Source organism: Cetorhinus maximus, chromosome 14 (genome assembly GCF_964194155.1).
Source record: "Cetorhinus maximus chromosome 14, sCetMax3.hap1.1, whole genome shotgun sequence".
NCBI classification, from domain to species: Eukaryota; Metazoa; Chordata; class Chondrichthyes; order Lamniformes; family Cetorhinidae; genus Cetorhinus; species Cetorhinus maximus.
The window spans coordinates 102,905,171-102,930,888 of record NC_135892.1 but is presented as its reverse complement, the minus strand read 5'-3'; the positions used below and the strand labels follow the sequence as shown (position 1 = coordinate 102,930,888).

The 25,718-nt window shown below is 40.8% G+C and overlaps 1 protein-coding gene across 6 annotated transcripts in view; it reads left to right on the top strand.

Moving 5' to 3' along the window:
• The window catches only part of akt3a (AKT serine/threonine kinase 3a), a 340,324-nt gene that overhangs the window by 101,295 nt on the left and 213,311 nt on the right, over positions 1-25,718 (top strand). The window contains exon 2 of one of the 6 annotated variants that reach the window (XM_078557384.1): positions 19,635-19,746. The exons of the other annotated variants lie outside the window; for them this stretch is intronic. The gene's annotated coding sequence lies outside the window, so the exon portion shown is untranslated. The remainder of the gene's footprint in view (positions 1-19,634; positions 19,747-25,718) is intronic. 6 annotated transcript variants of the gene reach the window in all.

Sequence of the window (25,718 nt, the reverse complement as noted above, 5' to 3'; positions counted from 1 at the left end):
TGTTTCCCCAGAACCTGTGAAAGTTGTGCTATATTTGTACAACATGTGAAAGTTGTTTATCATTTCAAGAATGAAGAACTCTTTGGGGTTATTTTTGAATGTACATGTTTACTGTTTTCCAGATAACAATGGCTTTGGTATTTTAAATGGGGACCTTTTTATTATCAGGTACTTAATGTCCTGTCTGCTAACTTAACTGGCTTCAGGTATTTTGCCTATGCCTTGGCTTTCTCATCCCTTTTGGAGCTATTTATCATTTCCAAGCCAGGTGTCCTATTTCAAGCAGTGTTCCTGCGTTTCTTTTAAATCAGGTATCGAGTCATTTTAAGAGGCTGTGATGGATATCTTTTTAAGGGATTGGGAAGAAGCATCTGTAAAACAGATGAAGAAATATAATTCGAGGTGGGGGGGAAATTCCTGGTGCGGTGAGAAGGAGGTGAGAGTACATTTTCTTGGGGTGGAGCGGTAGATCTATAAAGCATAGATCTGTATGTAGTGTATCTTTTGTATAACTGTTTGAAACAGCTGTGAAGTCTTTTGAGTCTCTTAAATTTGCCAGGCAAACGATTTGATCCATGAAAAATTATGGACTTTCTACAAAGACTGCTTTAAATAAAAAAAACTTCCTTGTTTGGTACTGGTTGTTCATAGACTTCTGTAAATATTTTTGATAATTGAAAAGGGTTTTTAATCAGAGGTCTAAGTATATCCTGTGTCTGCCATTTTGGGAGCTGAATGTCAACATCTGCCAAAAAAAAGGACCTGTTTTAAGTGTTGTTTCAAACCATTTACATCGGCTGTATTTTTAAAAATGGGGTCTGTATCTCTGACGTTACGAAGTCATTAATACTTAAAACTGTCAGTGACTACACATCAATATCTGTTAAACAATTGCATCTTTTGGGAAGAGTCCTGATTCAAATTATTTTCTATGCTGTATGATGTATAGTTGATCTGAAACAACAAAAAGAAATGATGTTTAATTATATGCACAATCTTTTTAAAAAGACAATCCTGCTTGGTATTTGTTCAGTAATATTGAGAAGTATTAGAGCTTTGGCTTTCTTATCCCTTTTGGGAACTACTTACAATCTTCGACTATAAAAACAGTAAGGAGTCCTATTTCAAGTAGTTCCTATGTTTGTTTTGAATTAGGTATCAAGTGCTTTAAGAGGAGGTGATGGGGGAGAGGGGAGAGGAGTACCTGTAAAACGGTTGAAGAAATATAGTTCAGAGGAGAAAGGCAGTGAGAATGAGGCACCATGTTGAGGGGAGATTGGGGTGTGGAACAGTTTCTGGGGGTGGAGCCGGGAATGAGAAGGCCTTTTCGGGGCGGGGCGTGGGGAACCAAGCTCATTGATCAGAACTCCATTGTCGTGAACAGTGAAAAAATAGAGATTCTCTTGGGTGGAAAAAAACCTGAGGGGAGGGGAAGAGAAATTTTAATAGGAGTTTGAGAGAGTTGCTGTTGAGGGGAGAAAAAAGAAATTGTGGATGAGAACGAGATTTTAAAGGAAGGTGCTGTAAAGCAGAGGAGGGGTGTGTGTGGTTATTGATTTTTAAAATTCTCATCCTTGTTTTTAAATCCCTCCATTGCCTTGCTCCTCTCCATCTCTAATCTCCTATGGCTTCCAAACCCTCAGTTATTTGCGCTCCTCCTTCTGGCCTCTTCAGCATCCTTCATTTTAATTGCTCTACCATTAGTGTCTGTGCCTTCAATTGCATTGGTCCCAAGTCCTGGAAGCCCTTGCTTAACATTGCTTCACTTTAACGTTGTTAATAAACTAGTGTAACTATACCCATTTAATGTTGCTAGTTTCAATTTAACGTAGTTTGCCTCATGACCTTTCCTGCAGTGCTTCTGCTCTTACCCCTGCCCCTGCCCCCCCCTTCCTGGGCACCCACCCCCAATCTTGCACTGAAGCCCTGTGCTCTATCTAGTGGTAGAAGCTGGTGATTAGGACTCCAGCTGCTGCCAGCACTGACCAACTTCTGCCAATAGATGGAGCCTGCTAAATCTAAGTGTTATGTAGGTGAGTGTACTGTAATTCTTAAACATTTTATATTGTATAGTGCATTTCTTTTATGTTTAGTGATGCATTTTATTTTGCAAGTTATTTCAATCAGGAATGCTATTTATATGTTATTTATTTCAACTTGTACATTTTTTTTCCGGGCAAGAAATGCCCAAAGGAACCTAACTGATTCCTGTGGGAACCTATGATTCACTTAAAGTGACGACTTTTAGGAATGCAGTGACAACTTTAAATGAAGATTCCCTATTCTTCTCTGCCTTTTTACCTTGCACCCCTTTTTGAGGCAATTTTTAAAACTTACCTCTTTGACCAAGCTTTTGGTCATCTGACTGAATGTCTTGTGTGGTGTGGCGTGGTCCTCATACTTTGTTTTATTATACCCCTGAGAAGCGCCAAGGGATGTTATATTTCTTTAAAGGTTCTATATGTTGGGGTTGAGTGAGATTATATTGAGGAGGGTTTAAGCTAAATTGGCAGGGGGAGTAGGCACCAACATTTGGAAGTAGATAAGGGGAATAAGGTGCATAAAGTGAATGTTGGATATTCCTAGAGAAGGAAGTGTTTCCATGTTAGACAGGAGCAGACAGAAGAATTATGAGGATTGCAAACACAGGATGCTACAGTTGTACAGGGCATTGGTGAGACCACATCTAGAATACTGTGTACAGTTTTGGTTTCTTTATTAACTGCTTCTAACACATGTGTTAGAAGCAGTTCAGTGGAGGTTCACTCAACTGATACCTGGGATGGCAGGGGGACGGGGGGGTTGTTATTTTATGAGGAAATGTTGGACAGACTGGGCCTGTATCCATTGGCGCTTAGAAGATTGAGAGGTGATCTTATTGAAACATAAAAGATCCTAAGGGGACTTGATTGAGTGGATGCTGAAAGAATGCTTCCCCTGGTGGGAGAGACTAGAATTAGAGGACACATGTTAAAAATAAGGGGCCTCCCATTTAAGATGGAGATGGGAAGAATTTTTTTTTGAGGGTTGTGAATCTTTGGCACTCACTTCCCTAGAGAGGGGTGGAGGCAGGGTCAGTGAATATTTTGAAGGCAGAGGTAGATAGATTCTTGACTGAAAAGGGAGTCGAAGGTTATTGGGGCTCGGCGGAATGTGGAGTTTAGGCCGCAATCAGATCAGCCATGATCTTACTGAATGGCAGAGCAGGCTCGAGGGGCTGAATGGCCTACTGCCCCTAATTTGTATGTTTGTATGTATGTACAATGCATGTATGCAGATGCACAAAGTGTTGTGAAGAAGATTGGTAAGCTGGAAGCACAAGTAGCCATGCGAGAATATGATGTAGTGGTAATAATGGAAACATGGCTGAAAAATGGCGAGGCCAGGGTGCTTAGAAGTGTTTAGAAAAGAGACGGGATGGGGAGTGGCAGTACTGATCAGCGAAGACATTGTGTTGGCAAAAGGGAATGTTCTTGAGACGACTAGGACAGAATCCATTTGGTTAGTGTTGAGAAATAAAAAGGGTATTATTGCGCTACTTTGGGTATTCTATCGGCCTCCAAATAGTGAGAGAGATAGAGGAGCGAATCTGCAGGAAATCACAGGCAAGTTGTAATAACTATAGTCTTCCCAATATTTATATATGGTGATATTGGGTGACTTTAATTACCTAAATATCAATTAGGATGGGGCAAAGGATAAGGAGGGGGAGAAATTTCTGAAATGTGTTCAGAACTTCCTTGATCAGTAATGTTCTTTGCCCAACCAGAAATGAAGCATTGCTGGATCTGGTGGTGGGAAATGAGGTGAACCAAATCGACCACGTGTCTGTGGGGGAAACAATTAAGAGTGATCATTGTAACATAAGATTTATATTAATTATGCAGAAGAAACGTCTTCACTGGAAGAGGGTGAATTTTTACTGGAAGAGGGCGAATTTGGCCAGGGTAAAATGAACCAAAGACTGATGGGAGAAACTGTAACGGAACACTGGGTGATCTTTTAAAGAAAAATTACTTCCGATATAGGCTTGGTATATTCCAACGAGGGTGAAAGGTAGGAGAACCAAAACCAGGGCTCCTTGGATGATGAGGACGATAGAGAATATGATGAAACAAAAAAGACTCTATGCTGCCTGTCAGGCGAATTCTTCAAGTGAGAGTCAAGATCAATACAATAGGTTGAGAAGGTTGGTGAAGTGAGTATGAAAATAGAATGGTAGTCAACAAAAAGAGAACCCAAAAATTTTCTACTGGCATGTAAATACTAAGCAGATAGTAAGAGGCAGAGTGGACCCTATTAGGTACAAAAAGGGTGATATATGCTTAGAGGTGCAAGACAAGGTTAGAATACTTGAATGAGTACTTTGAATTGGCCCTTGCTACGAGTGAGCATGTTGATTAAAATATCAGTAGAAGTGGAGATGGTAGAGGTCATCAATGGGTTGAAAATCGAGAGGGAGGGGACACTGGAAATGCTGCCAATGCTTAGAGTGGATAAGTTGTCTTGTTTGGATCGCTTGGGATAAGCAACCTAGCTCATGTCAGAAGGAGAATAAATTTATTGCATTTGTTCGGAATAGCATATCCTACAACCAACAATGGGCATGTCATATTAGATTTAGTAATGAATAATGAGCCAGATTTACTTGACATCCTTAATAATGAGTGAACATTTATCTATTAATGATCATATTGTAATAGAGTTCAGTTTAGTGTGTGAAAGCGAGAAATGCAGAATGGCTACTGAGGAGTTTTTAGATTTAGCTAAGCCTGACTTCCAGTGCTATAAGGTAAACTGGGCAAATCTGTTAATGGTGTCACGGACAGAGTTTGTGTTTTATTGTCATCCATGATCAAAGTATTTTTGTGTGAGGTCAGTGTGTTTTAGTACCCTCAGAGCGGTTTGTCCTGTTTAAATAATTGCCAGCAGCACGTTTTTTTGTGAATTTGAAAAATGAAGATTATTTATTAACACATACTTTCCCAGAGGTTTAAAACATGAGCTCTTATTTTCTGTAGTAACCTTTTGAGGCACCTTATCAAATGCCTTTTGGAAACCCAAGTACACCATAGCTACTGGTTCCCCCTTATCTGTGTTGCTTGTTGCTTCCTCAAATAAGTCTAATAAATTAGTCAAACATAATTTCCCTTTCTCAAAACAATGTTGACTCTGCCTGATTACATTAAGTTTTCTAAGTGGCCTGCTATAACCTCCTAAATAATAAATTCCAGTATTTTACTTAAGACAGATGTTAGGTTAACTGGCCAAACAGTTTCCTGCTTTGTCTTTCTCCTTTCTTGAATAGAGGAGTTACTTTTGCTATTTCCAATCTGAATGGACCTCTCCAGAATCTAGAGAATTTTGGAAAATTACAACCAATACATCTACTATCTCAGTAGCCACTGTTTTTAAGGCCCTAGGATGCAGGCCATCAGATCCTGGGGACTTGTAAGCCTTTAGTTCTAATAGTTTTATTAACATCATCTCCCTGGTGAATGTAATTGTTTTAAGTTTCTCCCTCCCTTTCACCTCTTGATTTACAAGTATTTCTGGATGTTATTAGTGTCTTCTGCAGCGAAGGCAGACACAAAATATCCGTTTGATGCTTCCGCCATTTCCTATTTCATTAATTTCCTAGACATTTTCTCTGGAGGACCAATGATGACTTAAATTATTATTTTCCTTTTTAAATACTTGTAGAAACTATTAATATGTTTTATATTTTTTGCTAGCAATCTTGCCCTCCAATTTCTCCCTTTTTTTTTGCTGTTCTTTGGACAGAACTTAAAAACCAGCAATCTTCTGGCCTATCATTAATCTTTGCAGAATTGTGCACCTTTTCTTTCAATTTGATACTAATTTAATTTCCATAGTTAGCCATGGATGGTACATCATTTTCCTAAAGTCTATCTTTCTCACTGGAATGTATCTTTGTTGAGTGTTATGAAATATCTCCTGAAATGTCTGTCACCGCAACTCTACTGTGTTACCCTTTTAACCTAATTTCCAAGTTCACTTTAGTCAACTCTGTCTCCGTAACCTTGTAATTGTCTTTATTTAAATTTAAAACACTAGTCTTAGGCCCCCACTTCTCACCCTCCAACTGAATGCAAAATTTGAGCATGTTATGGTCACTGCTGCCTAGCGGATCCTTTGACGTGAGGTCATTAATAAATCCTGTCTCATTGCATAATGCTAGAATAGCCTGCACTCTGGTTGGCTCCAGAGTATGCTGCTTTAAGAAATTATCCTGAAATCACTCTATGAACTCAATTGTCCTGAAAACAAAACAGATAGTAAGGCTACAGAAAGGGATTATGAAAAGAAACTTGTAATGGATATCAAAATCATCACCATTTTACAAACTTATATTAGAAAAACTAAAACAAAAACAGAATTACCTGGAAAAACTCAGCAGGTCTGGCAGCATCGGCGGAGAAGAAAAGAGTTGACGTTTCGAGTCCTCGTGACCCTTCAATAGAACTTCAACAGTTCTGTTGAAGGGTCACGAGGACTCGAAACGTCAACTCTTTTCTTCTCCGCCGTTGCTGCCAGACCTGCTGAGTTTTTCCAGGTAATTCTGTTTTTGTTTTGGATTTCCAGCATCCACAGTAGTTTTTTGTTTTTAGAAAAACTAAGGTGGTCAGGAGCTGTAAGACTCCTAGGATCATAGAATAGTTACAGTACATGCGGAGACTGTTTGCCCTGCCATGTCAATACCAGCTCTCTGCAAGAACAATTCACCTGCTTCCATTCTCCTGTCTTTTCCCAATAGCCCTGCAAATTTTTCCTTTTCAGACAATGATCCAGTTCTCTTAAATTCCCTAATTAAATTTGCCTCCACTACACACACAGACAGTGTGTTCCAGATGCGAACCACTCGCTGTGTCAAGAAGAATGCCTTAACTAATATTATCAATGAAGGTAGAATGGTGGGCATGTTGAATAATTAGTTTGCATCAGTATTTAAAGTAGAGGAAAATGATGGCAATAGACGATGGGATTGAAAGCCACATACCCAAGTTTGCTATGACACAAGGATTGGCGGCATTGTAAGCAGTGTAGATGGATGCATGAAATTACAAAGTGACGTTAATAAATTATTAAATAAATAGATATATATGTGGCAAATGTGAGGTCATCCATTTTGGACCAAAAAAATAATTGAAGAGAATGCTTTCTAAGTGGTGAAAAGGTTGAAACATTCGAAGTTCAATGCGACTTGGGGACTCCAGGTCCATAGCTTATTAAAATGTCATGAACAGGTACAGAATATAATCGAAAAGGCTAATGGAATGCTAGCCTTTACATTTAGAGGGCTAGAACACAAAGAGTAGATCTTGTATTAAAGCTATGCAATGGTCTGGCAAGCCCAGATCTGACGAGTTCTGGGCAGCGCACATTAGGTACGACATATTGGCTTTGAAGGGAATGCAGTATAGATTTACCAGAATGGATTCGAAATGTTATGAAGAGATGTTGTGTTTCCTGGAATTTAGATGGTTAAGGCATAATTTAATTAAAGTTTTCAAGATATTAAGGGGAACAGAAGGTAGATAAAGAGAAGCTATTTATGCTGGTTGGGGAGCCTAGGATTTGGGAGCATTGTCTAAAAATTAGAACCAGGTCTTTAAGGAGTAAAATTAGGAAGCACTAAGGGAGGTTAAAGTTTGGAACTCTCTTCCACAAATGGCAATTGATGCTAGATCAATGGCTAATTTTAAATATTTTTTTTTGTTAAGCAAGTTTGAAGTGATATGGGGAAAAGACAGGTATGTGGAGTTAGGTCACAGAATAGCCATGTTCTTAATGAATTGAGGGATAGACTGGGGTTAAATGGCCTATTCCTGTTGCTAAGCATAACTCTCCATGGATGAGACAGGAAGATTGTGGGAGGCGGATAGGGAGAGGAAGAGAAGATGATGCATATTCTGAGGGGAGATGAAAGGCCTAATGTTTGGATCCAGAGGGTGGTAGGAAAAAGAGAAATCCCCCATTGAGGGGGTATATGGAGAGACATCATGTTAAGAGTGGTGAGGGAGACCTGAGGACAAGGAATGAACATATTGAAGGGAGAGGGACATGAGAGAGAGAGATATCATGATAGAGTGAAAGAAATCCTATTAAGGGAGGAGAAAACATGAGTGATTCTGTTGAGAAGAGACCCTGGTTAGACTAGGAGAAAAGAGATGCATCATAATGATCCGGGGGTGGCGGGGGGGGGAGTGATATGGGCAGAAAGATATCCTTTTTGGGGGTGGGGGTAGGTGTTCGACAGTGATAAGATTTTGTTGAGCTAGCAGGGGAGAGATCCTCCGAAGGGAGGAGACGGACAAGAAGAAAAATGGTAGGAATGGTGTCATGAGTCACTTAGCCACTGCATGTTTAGCACTTGAGAGATCATCCCACCTAGTCTTGGCACAGTGATTCTGTCCGTCTTCCTGCTTAACACTACCACTCTCTTGTGCAGCATCAGCCTCTTTTGCTTGGGTCTACTTATGGTAGCTCTACTCCTTCAGTCCAGTGTGCTTTATTCTCAGAACCAACTTTGAATCCACTGGCCTCTGTGCTTTAGTACCTGTTTTCCCATTCCCTTCACTGCCACTCATATGTTGCAGGGTTGCAAGTCAAGCCTCTAGTTTCAGACCTTGTAAAGAATTTGTATTTATGTTGTCGTCATCATAGTCAGTCACTTGAAATGAGAATGATGTCTGCCAGGATTCGTGAGTTGAGTGCACTCAGGTGACTCAGCAGGCCAGTAGGCCAATTCTGGAGCCACAGGTCTTTGGTTAGGGAGGTCAAGAGTTGCCTGGAGGAGAGGGGGTGGGGGGGGTGGTGTTCTTGAGCCAGGGTTCTGCTCTGTCGTCTCTTGCTTTTGTTGCTGCTTCACAGCTGAGTTTGCTGTCAGCTTCTGAATGTGTTGCATCTTCATTGATGAGACGTCACCACATGGCACAATTAACGGCAAGTTCCTCCCATGCACCAATGTCAAGTTGTACCCTTTTCAATGGAGCCTTCAGAGTGCCTTTAAAACGTTTTCTGTCTCCCTTAAAATTGAGTGCAATCCTTAAGTTGTGAAAAAAGGATCTGCTTCGGAAGCTGATTATTTGGCCTGCAGATGCAATGTCCAGACCAGCAGAGCTGATTTCACATGATCATGGTTGCGACGCTGGAGGAATTGGCTCGGTGAAGATACTGAAGTTTGTTTGCCTGCTTTCCCACTTGAATTTGAGTATCCTGCAGAGACATACTGGTGGAAATTCTCCAGTGACTTGAAGTGCCTTTGGTAGGTGACCCATGTCTCACTGCCATATGGAAGGGTGGTGACGACAACACCTTAGCAAGCTAAAGTCTGTCATTAATGTAGCATCTTTCACGGCAACATCAGTAGAATCAAAATCACCTTAATGAAATTCTACAATGAAATGTAATCGTTGCAATGTAGACAAACATGACAGCCAGGATGCATCAAAGTGTGACAAACTGCAATGAAATAAATGACTTGATTGAGTGATAAATCCTGGCCAGGATACCTGGAGAACTTCCTGCTCTTTAATAAATGCCTTGGAATCTTTTGCATACACCTGAAAGGGCAGATATCACAGTTTACTGTCTCATAGAAAGATAGCACCTCTAACAGGTCCTTGTTTAAGGAACATGAGTGATTAGCACATCGAGACTATAGGTGACAAAAACATAAATATTTAGATTTAGTGCATCTCAAACATCTGAAAACTGTAGCACCTGCCATGAATTACAGTAAGTGCAACAATATAGGCAGAACCTATTGAAAGAAGAGTGAAGGGCAGACATATGGAGAGGAGATGGGTGGAGACAAATAGTTAGAAGCAATAATGATATGTGTGTCAGACACCTACAGTGAGCAATCAAAAAGGCATAAACTGGGATACTTGAAGAATGGTAGATAAGCAGCAACCCATTTTTTGGAAAAGAAGAACTTTTGTATATTATGTCCAATGAATAACTTTTTTGAAATATAGTTAGTCCCTTACATAGTTGAATATGGCAGTTAATTTGCACAGCAAGATTCCATAAGCAGCAAATGAGCTGAATCACCAGTTAATCTATTGTGATGATGATTAAAGGAGAAGCATAATATACTAACTGTCTCAGGCAGGAAAATGCTGTAGGTCCGTCTAGTCCACCTATCCATGGTATTCATCTGCATTTCTAGTAATGGATCCCATCCAATGACAAGATCCTGTCTATTCCCTCCTTGAAACCAACACCAGCTGCCATACTTGTCACTTTTTTAGTTTAAAGTTTAGTAAAATAGCTGCCGCTGCATTTCATATTTTCTTTTCCTGTTAATTTTTTAAAAATTACCCCATGCTCCCCAGGGCAATATCCCATTGTTATCCAATAGATTTTGGTGACTGGCCACAAATGTAGCTATGGTGATGTTGTTTAAAGCACATGTATTAATTTTAGCTTTCAATCCAAAACCACTTCAGCCTCCGTCGTAGAGCTTCAGTATGTAGATGACACTTGTGTGCGCGCTTACTCAGAAACTGAGCTCCAGGTCATTGTCAACTTCTTCTCCAAAGCATGTGTGAAAACAGGCCTTTCTGTAAACACCTGGCAAACTAAAGTCTTCTCCCAACCAGCTCCCACAGTACCATACCTCCCCCACTGATTTAAGATCAATGGCGCGATCCTTGAAAAAGTGGACCATGTTCCATGCCTATGGAGCTCCTCTCAACGAAGGCAGAAATAGATGACGAAATTCACACCGCCTCCACTATGCTAGCTCAGGCCTACTGAGGGAAAGAGTATTTAAGGACCAGGATTCAAACTCAAGACTAAGAGTGTGTTTACTGGTCAGCAGTGATCCCTGCACTGCTAAATGCTTTGGACAACATACAGCAGGCAACTCAAAGTACTGGAGAAGTACCACCAGCGGTGCCTTCACAAGATCCTCCAAATCCAGTGGCAAGAAAGCAACAACAGCATCCTCCCCAAGCCAACTTGCCCAGCATCGATGCGCTAATCACTCGAAACAGTTCTGCTGAGCAGGATATGTAGCTTGTATTCCTGACACCAGACTCCTAAAACATTTGCTCTACTTGGAACTTACTTGCGGCAGGAGAATCCCAGGAGGATGGTGGAAATACTTTAAGGATGTCCTCAAAGCATACCTGAAGAGATCAAACATTCCTGCTGACTCATGGAAGTTCCTGACTCGTGAACAACCAAAATGAAGAAGGCTTATCTGGGAAGGCATTGAGAGACTTTTTTGGGAATGTGCAGAAGTGCAGTTGAGGTTCGAGGGAGCGCACAAACCTCCAGATAGCTCATCTACCCAACCTTTCAAGCATCACCTGCCCCACATGTAGCAAAGTATGCAGATTGTGCATTTGACTTACCAGCCATCTCAGGATTTGCTGAACCTGAGTGGAAGCAAGTCATCCTTGATCCAGAGGGACTGCCTAAGAAGAGGGAGGATTCCCAATTATCATGTGGTTAGTGTATCAACACATTATTCAAAGCTGAAAGGGATCCTTCCTGAAACAAGATCCCATGGTTTAACACCTCATCTGAAAGGTAGCGCCTCCAACAATGTAGCACTCCCTCAGGACTGTACAGGAGTCTTAACTTGGATATGGTCTCTGTTTTTGGAGTGTAGCTTGGAGCTTTAGATATGAAATGAAAGTAGTGAGTTAAATTGTCTTTGGTTGGGTCAGGACCCCTTTATTTCGACAGAGCTTGACCAAGCCACACTTTTCTATACAAACCCAGGCTAAGGTACTATGTTTTTGATCAAGTGCAACACCCTGGGAGGTCAACTAATGTTGATTTTAATTAATTTGTTTTTGGCACGTAAGGAGCATAATGAAGGTTGCATGCAGTAGTAAAGCAAAAAAACTGTAGTCCAGTGGAATTACAGAGACATTGAGGGAATCAGAAACGCAATATAAATGTGCTTAACAGAGACAAGTCTCACTATGGCCCTGTCTAGCTTATTTAACTGATCTCCTCTTCCTTTTCACAGCTGCTGACCTCCATGTAATCCTCCTCTATCTGGGAAAGTGGATAAACAGGTCACAGATTAAGTCTCAGCTTTCAGTGCAGTACTGATAGACGATGTGTCTAGCAGTTGATATAATACCTTACTCGTAGTGGTTACTGTAGTTTGATACAAATGGTGATGATTAGAAATTGTACACTTTTTTTTTCAAGCTTTATGAAAGGATAGATCGATGGAATCTGCTTGGTTAGTGAGCCAAGTTAATTTTGTCCAGTTGACTGACCCCAAGGCCATGGTCAGAAATAACTACTTGAAGTGGCATTGGGATTGCTTTATGGGAGAAAAATGTTAACAAAATGTTCAAGTTTGAACATGGACTTTTGATATTACAGTTTTATTATTGTTTGTTTATTTTGTGTTCACTATACTCACTGTAGAAATTGTACATAGATTTTTTAAAAGTTATCAAATCTGGAAATGGCTGGTTCATATTTTACATTCTGCAGTTAATTTGTCTGTCCAGTTGTTGTAAGCACAAAACGAGCTGTCATACTTCTTAATTGCTCCATAAGCTACAGACAAGCCCCTTTTCAGGGTCTTTGTTAGGGAGGAGCTTTTGAAGTATCTGGTTGTTTGCAGCTGTGTTGTGGCTTTGGTTGTTTAACATTTTGCCGTTTTTTTTAAACAAACCCCTGACAGAAGGGAGTTTGTGTTTTCAACAGACCGGCTTCATACCAAAGTGGTTTAAGCAGCTGTATTGTGGGGCAACAACAAAGAGTTTATTATTGTGTCTGTGACGCAAGGAGCAGGCAATTCTGCGGTGAGGCATTGCTGCTGTTGATGTCGATTGTTGACTTGCCATCTGCCAGATAGGAAGAATAAAAAATGACAGCTCCAGCAGGGTGTTCAAGAGCTTATTGGAGAGACGCATAAACATGTGCAGATGTCAAACAGCATACTGACAAGAGTTCAAAATGCTCTATAATTCTGTGTCTTCTGGCAATATATCTATTTCATCCAACAACTTTTGGTATTTGTGCTATAATTCTTTTACATTGAACATCAAGTATTGTTTCATGTTACATTGAACATCAAATATTGTTTCACATGTGTGGCAGGGTACATCAGTGGCAATTTTGCCAAAATTATTTGGCCAAATTTACAATTTGTGGCTTGTTCCTTAAAAATGAATTTAGGTCATTTTAAAGATTAACATATGTGCTTTAATCTTCTACACCCTGCTCATTGTTTCTCATTTTCTGTCATAGTCTCTTTGTAGGTGCTTTATAGTTTTGCCCTTTTTTTATAAAGACATCCTTTTTTTGTTTGTAAAGGCATCCCCTGGTTGGGGAAATATTACAGTAAAGCTACCCGATTATCGTGGGTGAGCCAAAAAACGTAGGTTGATCTGCACTTTTGAGTTAATGCATAAACAGCTCCCCTGCTTTTGAGAAATATTGCATACAATTGAACAATTCTATAACCTTTTTCTTCCTAATGGTGATTAATTTAAACCACTGAAGATTAACTGCAAGCTTCAAACTGAAGCCCTAGTTATACAACACTAAGAGGTTGGATAATGGGAACATTAAGTATGGTGCCAGCAGGCACCTGTAATTTTATTGCCTATTTGCATTTAATGTTAGTCAAGGGAAGCAGAGCTCAGAAGCATATATACATGTGCAGCTACGTTCATCAAGAATGACATTCTTTTTGAACAATCTTGAAAAATTGACTTGCACATGCTAAAATATTGGGTAATATTGAGACCATGTCTTCCAAATGACATTGTTGTTAAAGCCAAACCCCTGGTCTCTAAAATCAGTGGTGTTGACTGGCAGCAATTGTATCATATAACCAGGTTATTATTTGAGTTTCCTTGCATTATATGGTACCTGGCAGCTTATTTAAGAATAATTACAAAACTCAGCCAGCAAAACTGAATGGAGGAGCTTCATAAATGCTACAGTTGCCAAACAAAAACTTGATGCCAGTTGGGAATGCCATTCAGTCACATTTAAGGTGCTTTTATTTACATGCATGAGTGGGTACAATTTTGGGAGAGCAACATCTCTCATCATTGTCCATATTTTTCTTTTGGAGTGGAAAGTTAGTTTCCATTTCCATGTTATGTTTGTCTTTTGTATGGAGCCTCATAGACAAGAAACATGAGTTTACTGGCTCCTTTTGTTTATGTCTATAAAATCAGCTCCCCGGTCCTTGTGGTAGAATTATAGACTCATTTTCCGGGTCTGTTGTGCTATTCGTGCTTCCACTTTGTGCAACTGATGAAGGAAATTGATTATACGGCTGTATTTCCATTTGTGTAAAAGTACCTATTACAATGCTATGCTTGTACCTTGTATCAAGTTAAAACATAGGATAAGATTCTTCTTTCCAGTCCCCCTCCTTGCCTTAAGTGGAATGAAACTTGGGTAGTCCCAGACTCCAGATGAACAGCAGGCAACTGTATACATGTTATATAATTTGCATTGTCTAGGTAGTCACTTGATCAAGATTGATGTGATGCATGCTGCTGGAGGGAGTGCAGATATGAGATTTGAGAAGACTATTTGTTTATGCTACAGATTGAGGATTTCTCCCTACTGCTTTGTTTATACTGCTGAATAGTTTGATTCAGAGGATAAAAGAAACCCAACCATTACCATTTTATCTGTTTGTCTCCAATTTAAAACTTTTCCTCGTGAAAACCTTTTTTATGTGGACTTTTGCTCATGAGTGTTTACAGGAGGCAGGCAGATATTTAAAATAAAGCTTTTTCAGAAGAATATTTTTATTAACACCTGATTTAGTGTTGTTCAGTATGTTAGTTATGTGACCAAATGGGAATCCAGATGTGGGGAATTACATTTCTGATTAAATTAAAGTAAGTAATAGACACCCATCATTGGGTGCATGCTCTCAATGTTCAATATGTCCCGTAACATATGTGTATGGATATGGTTTCCGCCACGGGCGCATTTAATTAGCGACTCCAGCGCAAATTGCGCTTGTTTTGAAGTGTTCTTCCACCCTCCACCCCACCCCCGCCTGCCCCAGAGTTTCTGCTGAAACTCATTTGTATATCACTAAACGCAAGTTCTTTCACGAACCAGTGCCATTGGGTTGTATTTTAAAAATAAATAATTTTTCATTTTAAAAAAACTCTTGATATATTTCAGCATGGTAATGCAATAAAGCTTGATTAATACAGCTAATAATTGGTTGAGCAAAGAAAAATAAGCATTTTAAACCCATGTCAATTTACCACCTATGAGTAATGTGACTTTAAATTACTGAAAATTACTTATTTTTAAAAATCCAAAGCTATTTTCTAGTTACAATGGGGTACAATACCTTAGGAAAGAGAAAATTTATTCAAAATCTTGCAGAAGGTACCTATTAGTGTCCTTGTGCTCAAAAGTTCCAATTTAATTTTTGGAGCCTCCTTGACAGCCTTGAGAGGATCACAATTCATGAAAACTCCCAATGCTGGTTAATTCACCTTAGCGGTGTGGACACTTTGTTGGGCAGAGTCCAGCACTATGTTTTTAACACTACCACAAAAGATGTCAGAAACTCAACTTTCACTTAACACTCTGCGATCTTTTGTGGGATTACGCCGATATTGGGGGAAATTGTGTCAGAATCGCAATTGAGTAGAAATTCCAGGCTGCACACTTTAATCTTTGTGTGCATTTGTTGGTAAAATAAAATGCAGAGATTGTGAATGTTTTTTGATCATTACGTTTGTTTTACTTCCTCAGCTACTGCTCATTGGTTATTTGCTAAAAGTATGTGTAACACAGTTTAAAAACTACAGCCCAATGGAAACATCAGTAACATTGCATGGAGAGCGGATCTGTCATTGGTCAGCTCAGCCAATATAATTGTTCCAGGTCAAGACAAATAATGTGCAGTTCCGTCAGGGCAAGCCATGACAAAGGACAAGGACCATCCAGCAGCATTTTGGATGGAGAGCAAGGGTGGGTCATACATTCATTATGTAAGTCAACATTCTAGTGAGCACTGAAGTCAACCTCCTGGGAAATCACATTGAAATCCAAGTATTATTTGTGACTGCTGGGCAAAAATATCGAAGCTAAACTGTGCTGTAATTCATAACAATTTCAAACTTTGGTGAAAGAAAGATTGAATAGTCATTGTTAGTAAATACACGTAGGAAATACATTTACCTCTATTGTATGTAAAGCGTTTTTCACTAAAATTAGATAATTACCACGTGGCTAAAAACAGCACTATAGCCATGCTAATGGATAGTCAGCAATTTCTATTGGACAGCACTGGCCAAATTCATCTTTGCCACTACTCGGAGTGATCAAGAAGTTACAGGCTTCGATCTTCCTACATAGGAACAAGAGTACTGTAGACCATTTAGTAAGATTGTGGCTGATCTGCATCTTGCCTCCATTTATCTGCCTTGGTTCCATATTACTTAATGTCCTGCCTCATAATCTAACAGTCTCTGATTTGAAATTTTTAATTGACCTAGCCTCAATAACTTTGAGTCAGAGAGTTACAAATTTCCACTGCCTTTTTGGTAAAACTGACTCTAATCCGGTGACTCATTAGGTAGCACACTCGCTTCTTGAAAGAGAAAGGGCAATTAAGGATGGGTGACAAATGCTGGCCTTGCCAGCGATGCCCACATCCCGTGAAAGAGTTTAAAAAAAAGACTTGCATTTATATAGTGCTTTTCATGACCACCGGATATCGTGCTTTACAGCCAATGAAGCACTTTTGAAGTACAGTCCCTGTAGTAATGTAGGAACGTCGAGATTGAATGGTGTGGGCTCAAGCCCCATTCTGGAGGCCTGAGCACAAAATGCTAGGCTGACACTCCAGTACAGTACTGAAGAATGAGACATTGCCCCGTATGCTCTCTCAGGTGGTTGTAAAAGATCCTGTGACAAGAGCAGGGGAATTATTTCTGTTTTCCTGTGTCTCATTTATTCCTCATTCATTGTAAACAGATTAGCTGCTCATGATCATATTGCTTTTGTGGGAACTTGCACTGCGCAAATTGGCTGTTGTGGTTTCTGTAGAGCAGTTTGAGACATAGAAATTGTGAAAGGTGCTACAGAAATGCAAATCTTTTAGTACCTATTGTGAGAAGTGCCTCCTGACATCACACCTGAATGGCCCAGCTCTGATTTTAAGGTTATCCTTGCAGTTCTGTACCCCTCAGATCCTTTACATGAACAACACCATGAGGTAGGGGTGTGTGTGTGTATCTTCCTTATCATTCTAAGCAGTTATTTTACAAAATTCGTATCAAATTAATGTTTTTCCCCACTGAATCAAGCTTGGTGGTAGCTTGCTTACATTTTAACGATGGCAAAAAAAATGCTGTTGTACCAATCAGATTGACCTGGAGGTTTGTTAGAAATCAACAGTAACTATAAGACTCCCAGCTGCAGGGTTTTTAACACCATGTTAGGATCCCAGAGTCTCATTTAGCTCAGAGTCATGCTCAAACTAACAATAACCACAGGGTTCAGGAACTGAATCACTGCATACCATATGTCCTTTCCATTTGGGGCACTGAAAACAACCCAATTATTTTACTTATGCCATGAAGCAGGTTACTGGGGAAAAAACGTGAATTCTTTTGCATCCTATATTGAAGTTTCATCTTTTGTCATGATTACTTTATATCAAGCGATCAGTGGCAATTCATTTTTGAAGTGCTATTGTAATGTAATGACTTCAAAATGTTTTAAGTTTAGATATATGCAAAACTGGCTTACGCATTATCTGTAATGGAGCAGTTTGTTATTAGGGCAGCACTACCTCTCCAGTTCACAGTCCACATGGCATATACCATCAGTAGCCAAGAGGGGCCCTATTGGGCAATTTTTCCCCCTTCCAATTTTTTCACCTAGATCCCACATGGAAAAACAGCCAATTAGGTAAAGTATTGGAGGAGGTAGGTTTGGTTATGCCCATGAAAACATTGGTCAATGCTTAATGAGAGGAGAAGTAGTAAACATTCTCACAGGTAACTACCATTTTAATCACCGTGGCAATTCAGTTGAGGTAGTTATTCAGTGATATCAATCTGCCTGGAAGTTGTGACTAGAACATACAAATCTCTTTTTAAAAAAAAGCTAACTTAAAATCAGTATAGAGCTAAAGAAAAAGATACTGTTCTGGCAAAAGCAAAATACTGCAGATGCTGGAAATCTGAAACAAAAACGGAAAATGCTGGAAAAACTCAACAGGCTTGACAGCAACTATGGAGAGAGACTGTTCTGGTGTTGGGGTAGAAGATAGCACTTTGTCTTTTGTCACTTTCTCCGAATTTTCACTACTAGATGATTTGGAGAAAGTTGCCATGGACCATGCTGTCCTCTCAGCATTCCACTATCCTTTCCATGTGTGCACTTGTAGCTGGAGAATCTACTCCTTGTGGCTGAATTAATGAAAATTTCCTTCCTATTTCCCACCTCACTCAAATGCATTACAAATGGGTGAATAAGTGTGGTGCTCTGATAATGAATTTTCCCTTTCCCTTGCTTGATATTACACAGTAGTCTTGCAATTGCATCAAAAGTCTCTATCCACGTTGGTGAGGGCATGAATCCCCATTGACGATTTCTAATGCTATATTGAAGTTCAAAGAGAAGTTTAGGTTGCTTTGATAAACGACATAGATGACTATGTGGGGGGTAGGATTAGTAAGTTTGCGGATGACACAAAGATTGGCCGGGTGGTTAACAGTGAGGTTGAGTGTCTTGGGCTACAGGAAGATATAGACAGAATGGTCAAATGGACAGATAAGTGGCAGATGGAATTTAACCCTGAAAAGTGTGAGGTGATACACTTTGGGAGGAGTAGTTTGACAAGGAAGTAATCAATAAATGACATTACACTAGGAAGTGCTGAGGAACAAAGGGACCTTGGCGTGTGTGTCCATAGATCTCTGAAGGCAGAGGGGCACGTTAGTGGGGTGGTGAAAAAGGCATATGGGACACTTGCCTTTATCAGTCGAGGCATAGATTACAAAAGTAGGGAGATCATGTTGGAGTTGTATAGAACCTTGGTGAGGCCACAGCTGGAGTCCTGTGTGCAGTTCTGGTTGCCGCATTGTAAGAAGGATGTGATTGCACTGGAGGGGATGCAGAGGAGATTCACCAGGATATTTCCTGGGATGAAACATTTAAGTTATGAAGAGAGGTTGGATAGACTTGGGTTGTTTTCGTTGGAGCAGAGAAGACTGAGGGGCAACCTGATCGAAGTGTACAAGATTATGAGGGGCATGGACAGGGTGGATAGGGAGCAGCTGTTCCCCTTAGTTGAAGGGTCAGTCACGAGGGGACATAAGTTCCAGTTGAGGGGCAAGAGGTTTAGGGGGCATGTGAGGAAAAAATTTTTTACCCAGAGGGTGGTGATGGTCTGGAATGCACTGCCTGGGAGGGTGATGAAGGCGGGTTGCCTCACATCCTTTAAAAAGTACCTGGATGAGCACTTGGCACGTCATAACATTGAAGGCTATGGGCCAAGTGCTGGTTAAATGGGATTAGGTATGTAGGTCAGATGTTTCTCACATGTCGGTGCAGACTCGATGGGCCAAAGGGCCTCTTCTGCACTGTGTGATTCTGTGATTCTGTTTTTATAGGACTGGATAATAAGGAAGAGCAGCCAGGCCTCTGGAGACAAGATTATGGATGCCTGTGTCCAGCAGTAGCCAGTGCAGCATCCATTGTTACAAGCTGTTGGTGCTTGAAAAGGTGAGGGACCATTCCAGCAGATTATAGCTCTTACACAGACTAGTTTTTGAAGAATGTCTTTAATGTGAGGATGATCAAAAAAACTACTTTTGACTGGATCCCATTTACTAGCAAAAATTCTGATAGCCAATGTATTTAGGAGGAATAAGATTGCTTCTTTGATATTTCCACATGTCACCGTATTCCTGGTAGTGTCTGGGTACAAGGAAGTTTGATAAGTAGTTAGAAAAAATTCAATAGGGGTGGAATGATGTGGCTATGCTTAGTGTTGCACTCATCCCAGTTGCAATTGGAGCAACACTTTAGAAAGGCTTTTTTATAGTGAACAGGTTTGAGGAACTTGCCATTTTAAGGATGAAAGAAGTTGTGTTTATATAGTGCATTTTATACCTTCAGGACATCCTAAAGTTCTTCAGAACCAATGGATTACTTTTTCAGATTGTTTAAGGAGGATTTCTTATGATAATTATATTGTCTGTTGAGATTAATAGATTGTTATCATAAGGTGAAAGCAGGAACTGGAGTAGAATGCTGACGAGGCCAGAATTGGAGGAGTACGGGTATCTCGGAGGGTTGCAGTGCCGGAGGGTAGGGCAAGGCCATGAAGGATTTTGAAATCAAGCTGAGAATTTTTCACGGGAAAATTACATAATGGCCTCTTTTTAATAAGTGTGAGTCTAGTAAATGTTAGAGGCATTTCGTGGTCCTTGCATATGAATCAAAGTTAACATGCAAGCAATTAGGTAGGAAAATCATATATTAGCTTTTATTGTAAGGAGGTTGGAGTATCAGTAAAGAAGTCACAGAAATCATATAGGGTTTTGATGAGAGCACATCATAGTATTGTGTACAGTTTTGGTGGCTGTACCTAAGGAAGGATATACTTGCTGTGGTGAGGGTGGGTGGGGGGATTCACTGTTAATTTGTGGGAAGAGACGGCTGTCTTATGAGGTGAGATTGAGTAGAATGGGGCTATGTTTTGTGGAATTTAGAATGAAGATTGATCCCAATGAAACGTATAAAATGTTCAGAGGGCTTGCCAAGGCAGGTGCTGAGAGCTTACAAAACAAAAACAAAAATACCTGGAAAAACTCAGCAGGTCTGGCAGCATCTGCGGAGAGGAACACTGAAGGGTCATTCGGACTCGAAACGTTAACTGTGTTCCTCTCCGCAGATGCTGCCAGACCTGCTGGGTTTTTCCAGGTATTTTTGTTTTTGTTTTGTATTTCCAGCATCCGCAGTTTTTTGCTTTTATCTAGGTGCTGAGAGGTTGTTTTCCTGGCTGGAAAGTCGAGAACAAGGCGTTATAAAAGTAATGGAATGTGTTGACAATGCTATCATGTACTTCACACAACAATAACCTGATCACCAATGCCTAGTTTGGATTCCACCAGGGCAACTTGGCTCCTGACATCATTATAGCCTTGGTCCAAACATGGACAAAAGAGCTGGACATGAGGGGTGACTGTCTGCTCTCAAAATCAAAGCAGCATTTGATCGAATGTGCCATCAAGGAGCCCAAGTTAAATTGAAGTCAGTGGGAATCTGAGGAAAACTGTTCAGTGGTTGGAGTCATAGCTAGCACATAAGTTGGTTGTGGTTGTTGGAACCCACTCATCTCAGCCCCAGGACATTTGCTGCAGGAGTTCCTCAGGTGGTGTCCTAGGCCAACCATCTTCTGCTTCATCAGTGGCTTACCCTCCATCATAAGGTCAGAAATGGGGATGTTTGCTGTTGATTGCAGTGTGTTCAGTATCATTCATAACTCCTCAGATACTAAAGCAGTCAGTGGTCATGCAGCAAAGTCTCACACCATCCTGACATGGAACTATATCACTGTTTCTTCACTGTTGCTGGGTCAAAACCCTGGGACTCCCTCCCTAACCGTTGTGTGGGTGTACCTACAACAGATGGATTGCAGCAGTTCATTACCACTTTCTCAAGGGAAACTAAGGATGGGCAATAAATGATGGCATTGTCAGAGAGGTGTTCATCCCATGAAAGAATTAAAAAAAATTCAAAAAGTGGTCAGCCATTTAAGACAGGAAGAGAAATTTCTTCACGCAAAAGGGTTAATACTTTGGAATTCTGTACCCGATGTGCATGCTTGTTTGTATATTAGAGGCTGAGATCTACATACTGTTGGACACTAAGTGAATTGAGGAATATGACCCCCAGCTGAGGCTACCCCTGGACAACCTGATCCCCTGATAGATCCTAACTTTTATTTGTTTGTTTTGATACGTGGAGAGTAGCTACTGAACAGAGTCACAGGAATCAGCTGATGAACTTTTAACACGAGTAAAACATTTATTCGACAAGAAAAGATGAACTATATTACAATTCTTCACCCACAACTATACCATTACGGATATATAAAGATTTGTAAGGATAACACAAGCTCCAAAAGCTAACTTATACTTTAATGTCCACAGTCTGTATACAGTCCACGTACCAATATGCACCCTGTGGTCAGACACACAACACTCTAAAACCAAGTGACAGATGCCACCTCAACCAGATGGATCCCTCCTCAACGCCCCCCCCCCCACCACACACACACACACACACACACACACACACAACCACCAGAGGCTTGTTACACCGTGAGCCAACCAGTCTCACTGAACTCTGTCTTTCACACTAGGGTTTCTGATCTCCATTTTCCAAGAACTCGCCTTTGAATCTTCTCCCAAACCAACGCTTTCTCTCAGACGCCTTCTGCAAGGGTTCACTTCCAGGGTTTCTCTCCCCTGGATCACCACGTACATTCAAGTAGTCTTCCACACACTCTGACTCAGCTGTCAACAGTACACCACTACTTCACATGCCCACAGCAAAGAGTTACAGACCTTCAGCTGTCTCTTTGGACCTTCTTGCCTCTTGCAAGTTGTTCTCGCTTTAAATCTGCTTTCTGCAGCCTTTGTCTCTAAATCTGATGCTTGGAGCCCTTCTTCCTGCCTCTCAATCTTAACTTCATTTAATAGGAGCTTTTCCAGGTTCTTGTCCTTCCTTTTGACTAGAAGGTGGTCTTGGGACTTTGTCCTGTTCCACTCCCCTGGATTTTGGGGTCCTTTTTTTAGCTTGGGACTGGCTATCTGTCCCCTTTGCTCCCGTCTCTCCTCGCAGCTACTTTCAAAACCAACTGAACTCAAAACAACTTGCCAAGTCAAAACTGCTCTTTCTAGTTTCTTCTGTGAATGTCTGTGGCTGGGACCTGCCTCTCTGGACCCCTGTTGCTCGGCAACAGCCCAGTTATTCTACTCTTGTGTTTGCTTAACTTAAAATCATAAACTCTCATCACAAATGCAGGCACCTTTTAAAGTGAAACTAAAACTCAACCTGACCTTTACTTAATACAGATACAGAAATATAAATCAAACTTAAACATTAAAGCTAAAACTCATTCCTAACACCCACAAATACCAATGTAACTTACTTAAACTATCTCTCTCTCTTAACACTGCTAGAACAATGACCTGGAAAAACTCAGCAGGTCTGGCAGCATCGGCGGAGGAGAGCACAGTAGACGTTTCGAGTCCTCATGACCCTTCAACAGAACTAAGAGGAGGCGGTTGGGGCCAGGGAACTGGAAATTGTTAATGTGATGTAAGATGTCAGAGGAATCATGGATGTCACCACCAAACACATCTTCCCTTCACCCCCCCCGGCGGCATTCCGCAGGGATCGTTCCCTCCGGGACACCCTGGTCCACTCCTCCATCATCCCCTACTCCTCAACCCCCTCCCATGGCACCTTCCCATGCGTCTGCAGAAGATGCAACACCCGCCCCTTGACTTCCTCTCTCCTCACCATCAAAGAGCCCAAACATTCCTTTCAAGTGAAGCAGCTTTTCACTTGCACTTCCCTCAACTTAGTCTACTGCATTCGTTGCTCCCAATATGGTTTCCTCTACATTGGAGAGACCAAACGCAGACTGGGTGACTGTTTTGCAGAACACCTTCGGTCTGTCCGCAAGCATTACCCAGACTTCCCTGTCGCTTGCCATTTCAACACTCCACCCTGCTCTCTTGCCCACATGTCTGTCCTTGGCTTGCTGCATTGTTCCACTGAAGCTCAACGCAAACTGGAGGAACAGCACCTCATCTTCCGACTCGGCACTTTACAGCCTTCTGGACTGAATATTGAGTTCAACAATTTTAGATCTTGAACTCTCTCCTCCATCCTCACCCCCTTCCTGTTTCTTCCCCCTCCTTTTTGTTTTTTCCAATAATTTATATAGATTTTTCTTTTCCCACCTATTTCCATTATTTTTAAATGTATTTCCACCCATTGTTTATCTCTAGCTTTTAGTATTCCCCCACCCCCACTAGAGCTATCTGTACCATATCTGTCCTGTCTTCTACTCTTAATTAGCACATTCCTATAGATAATATCACCACCTTCAACACCTCTTTGTTCTTTTGTCTGTGACAGCTTTTGGTTATCTCCACCTATTACTGGCTGCTTGTCCCAACAACACCCCCCCCCCTTAAACCAGCTTATATTTCACCCCTTTCCTATTTTTACTTAGTTCTGTTGAAGGGTCATGAGGACTCGAAACGTCAACTGTGTTCTTCTCCGCCGATGCTGCCAGACCTGCTGAGTTTTTCCAGGTATTTCTGTTTCTGTTTTTGTTTTGGATTTCCAGCATCCGCAGTTTTTTGCTTTTAGAACAATGATCTACCTTTCGTGCTGGATACATGGTCAGTTTGCGTAGAGTGTCTAATATGGCTGTCGATACTAAATGTGAAGAGTTTGTGCTATGTTCTTTAAAACTCAGGCCTATTGTGTGTTGCCCTCACAATCAAGTGTGTCTGCAGCCTTTTTTGTAGCCTGTAAGTTCTATTGGAGCTGTTTCAGTCTTTTACAATCCATTTATGTTTGGCTCAACAAGGACCAGTGGTTAGTTTTATGCAAACTATTTGGAAGCTTTGCCCCTGTAGGCTTTCATTTATTTCTAGTTGGAACCTTAATTTAGTTCTTAAGTGAATGGAGCTACAGTTTGAACATTTGCAATCATGTGATTTTGGGTGTTTTTTTGCATGTAAAACTGTTGATTTGTTTTGCCACACAGCAATGGTGAATTGCAGACCTCTGTTTATAAACTGCATTTGATTTTGTGTTCTGATTGGGTGAGTCTTTAAGGTCGTCTGGAGGCTGTTGCTCACAGAATCGTTACGGTACAGGAGGCGGCGTTTCAGCCCATCGTGTCTGCACTAGTTTTTCAAATGAGCATTATGACTCAGTGCCATTCTCCTGTCTTTTCCTTGTAACCTTGCACATTGTTTCTATTCAAATAATCATCTAATGCCTTATTGAATGCCTCAATTGAACTTGCCTCCACCACACTTCCAGGCCGTGCATTCCAGACCCGAACCACTCACTGTGTGAAAAAGTTTTTTCTCGCATTGCATTTGCTTCTTTTGCAAATCACTTTAAACCGGTGCCCCCTCATTCTCGATCCTTTTACGAGCAGGAACAGTTTCCCCCTATCTACCCTGTCCAGCCCCCTCATGATTTTGAATGCCTCTATCAAATCTCCTCTTAGCCTTCTCCTCTCCAAGGAGAACAGCCCCAACTTCTCCAATCTATGTTCATAACTGAAATTTCTCGTCCCTGGAACCATTGTTGTAAACCTCTTCTGCACTCCAATGCGTTTACATCCTTCCTAAAGTGTGGTGCCCAGACCTGTACACAATACTCTAGCAGTTAGATCTCAGCTGTTATATACAAGTTCAGCATAACCTCCTTGCTCTTTACTCTATTCCTCTATTAATAAAGCCTAGGATACGATATGCTTTATTAACTGCTCTCCACCTGTCCTGCCACCTTTAATGACTTATGCACATATACACCCAGGTTCCTCTGCTTCTGCATACCCTCTACAGTTGTATCTGTTATTTTATGTTGTGTCTCCATGCTCTTCCTACCAAGATGAACCATCTCCCACTTCTCTGCATTGAACTTCA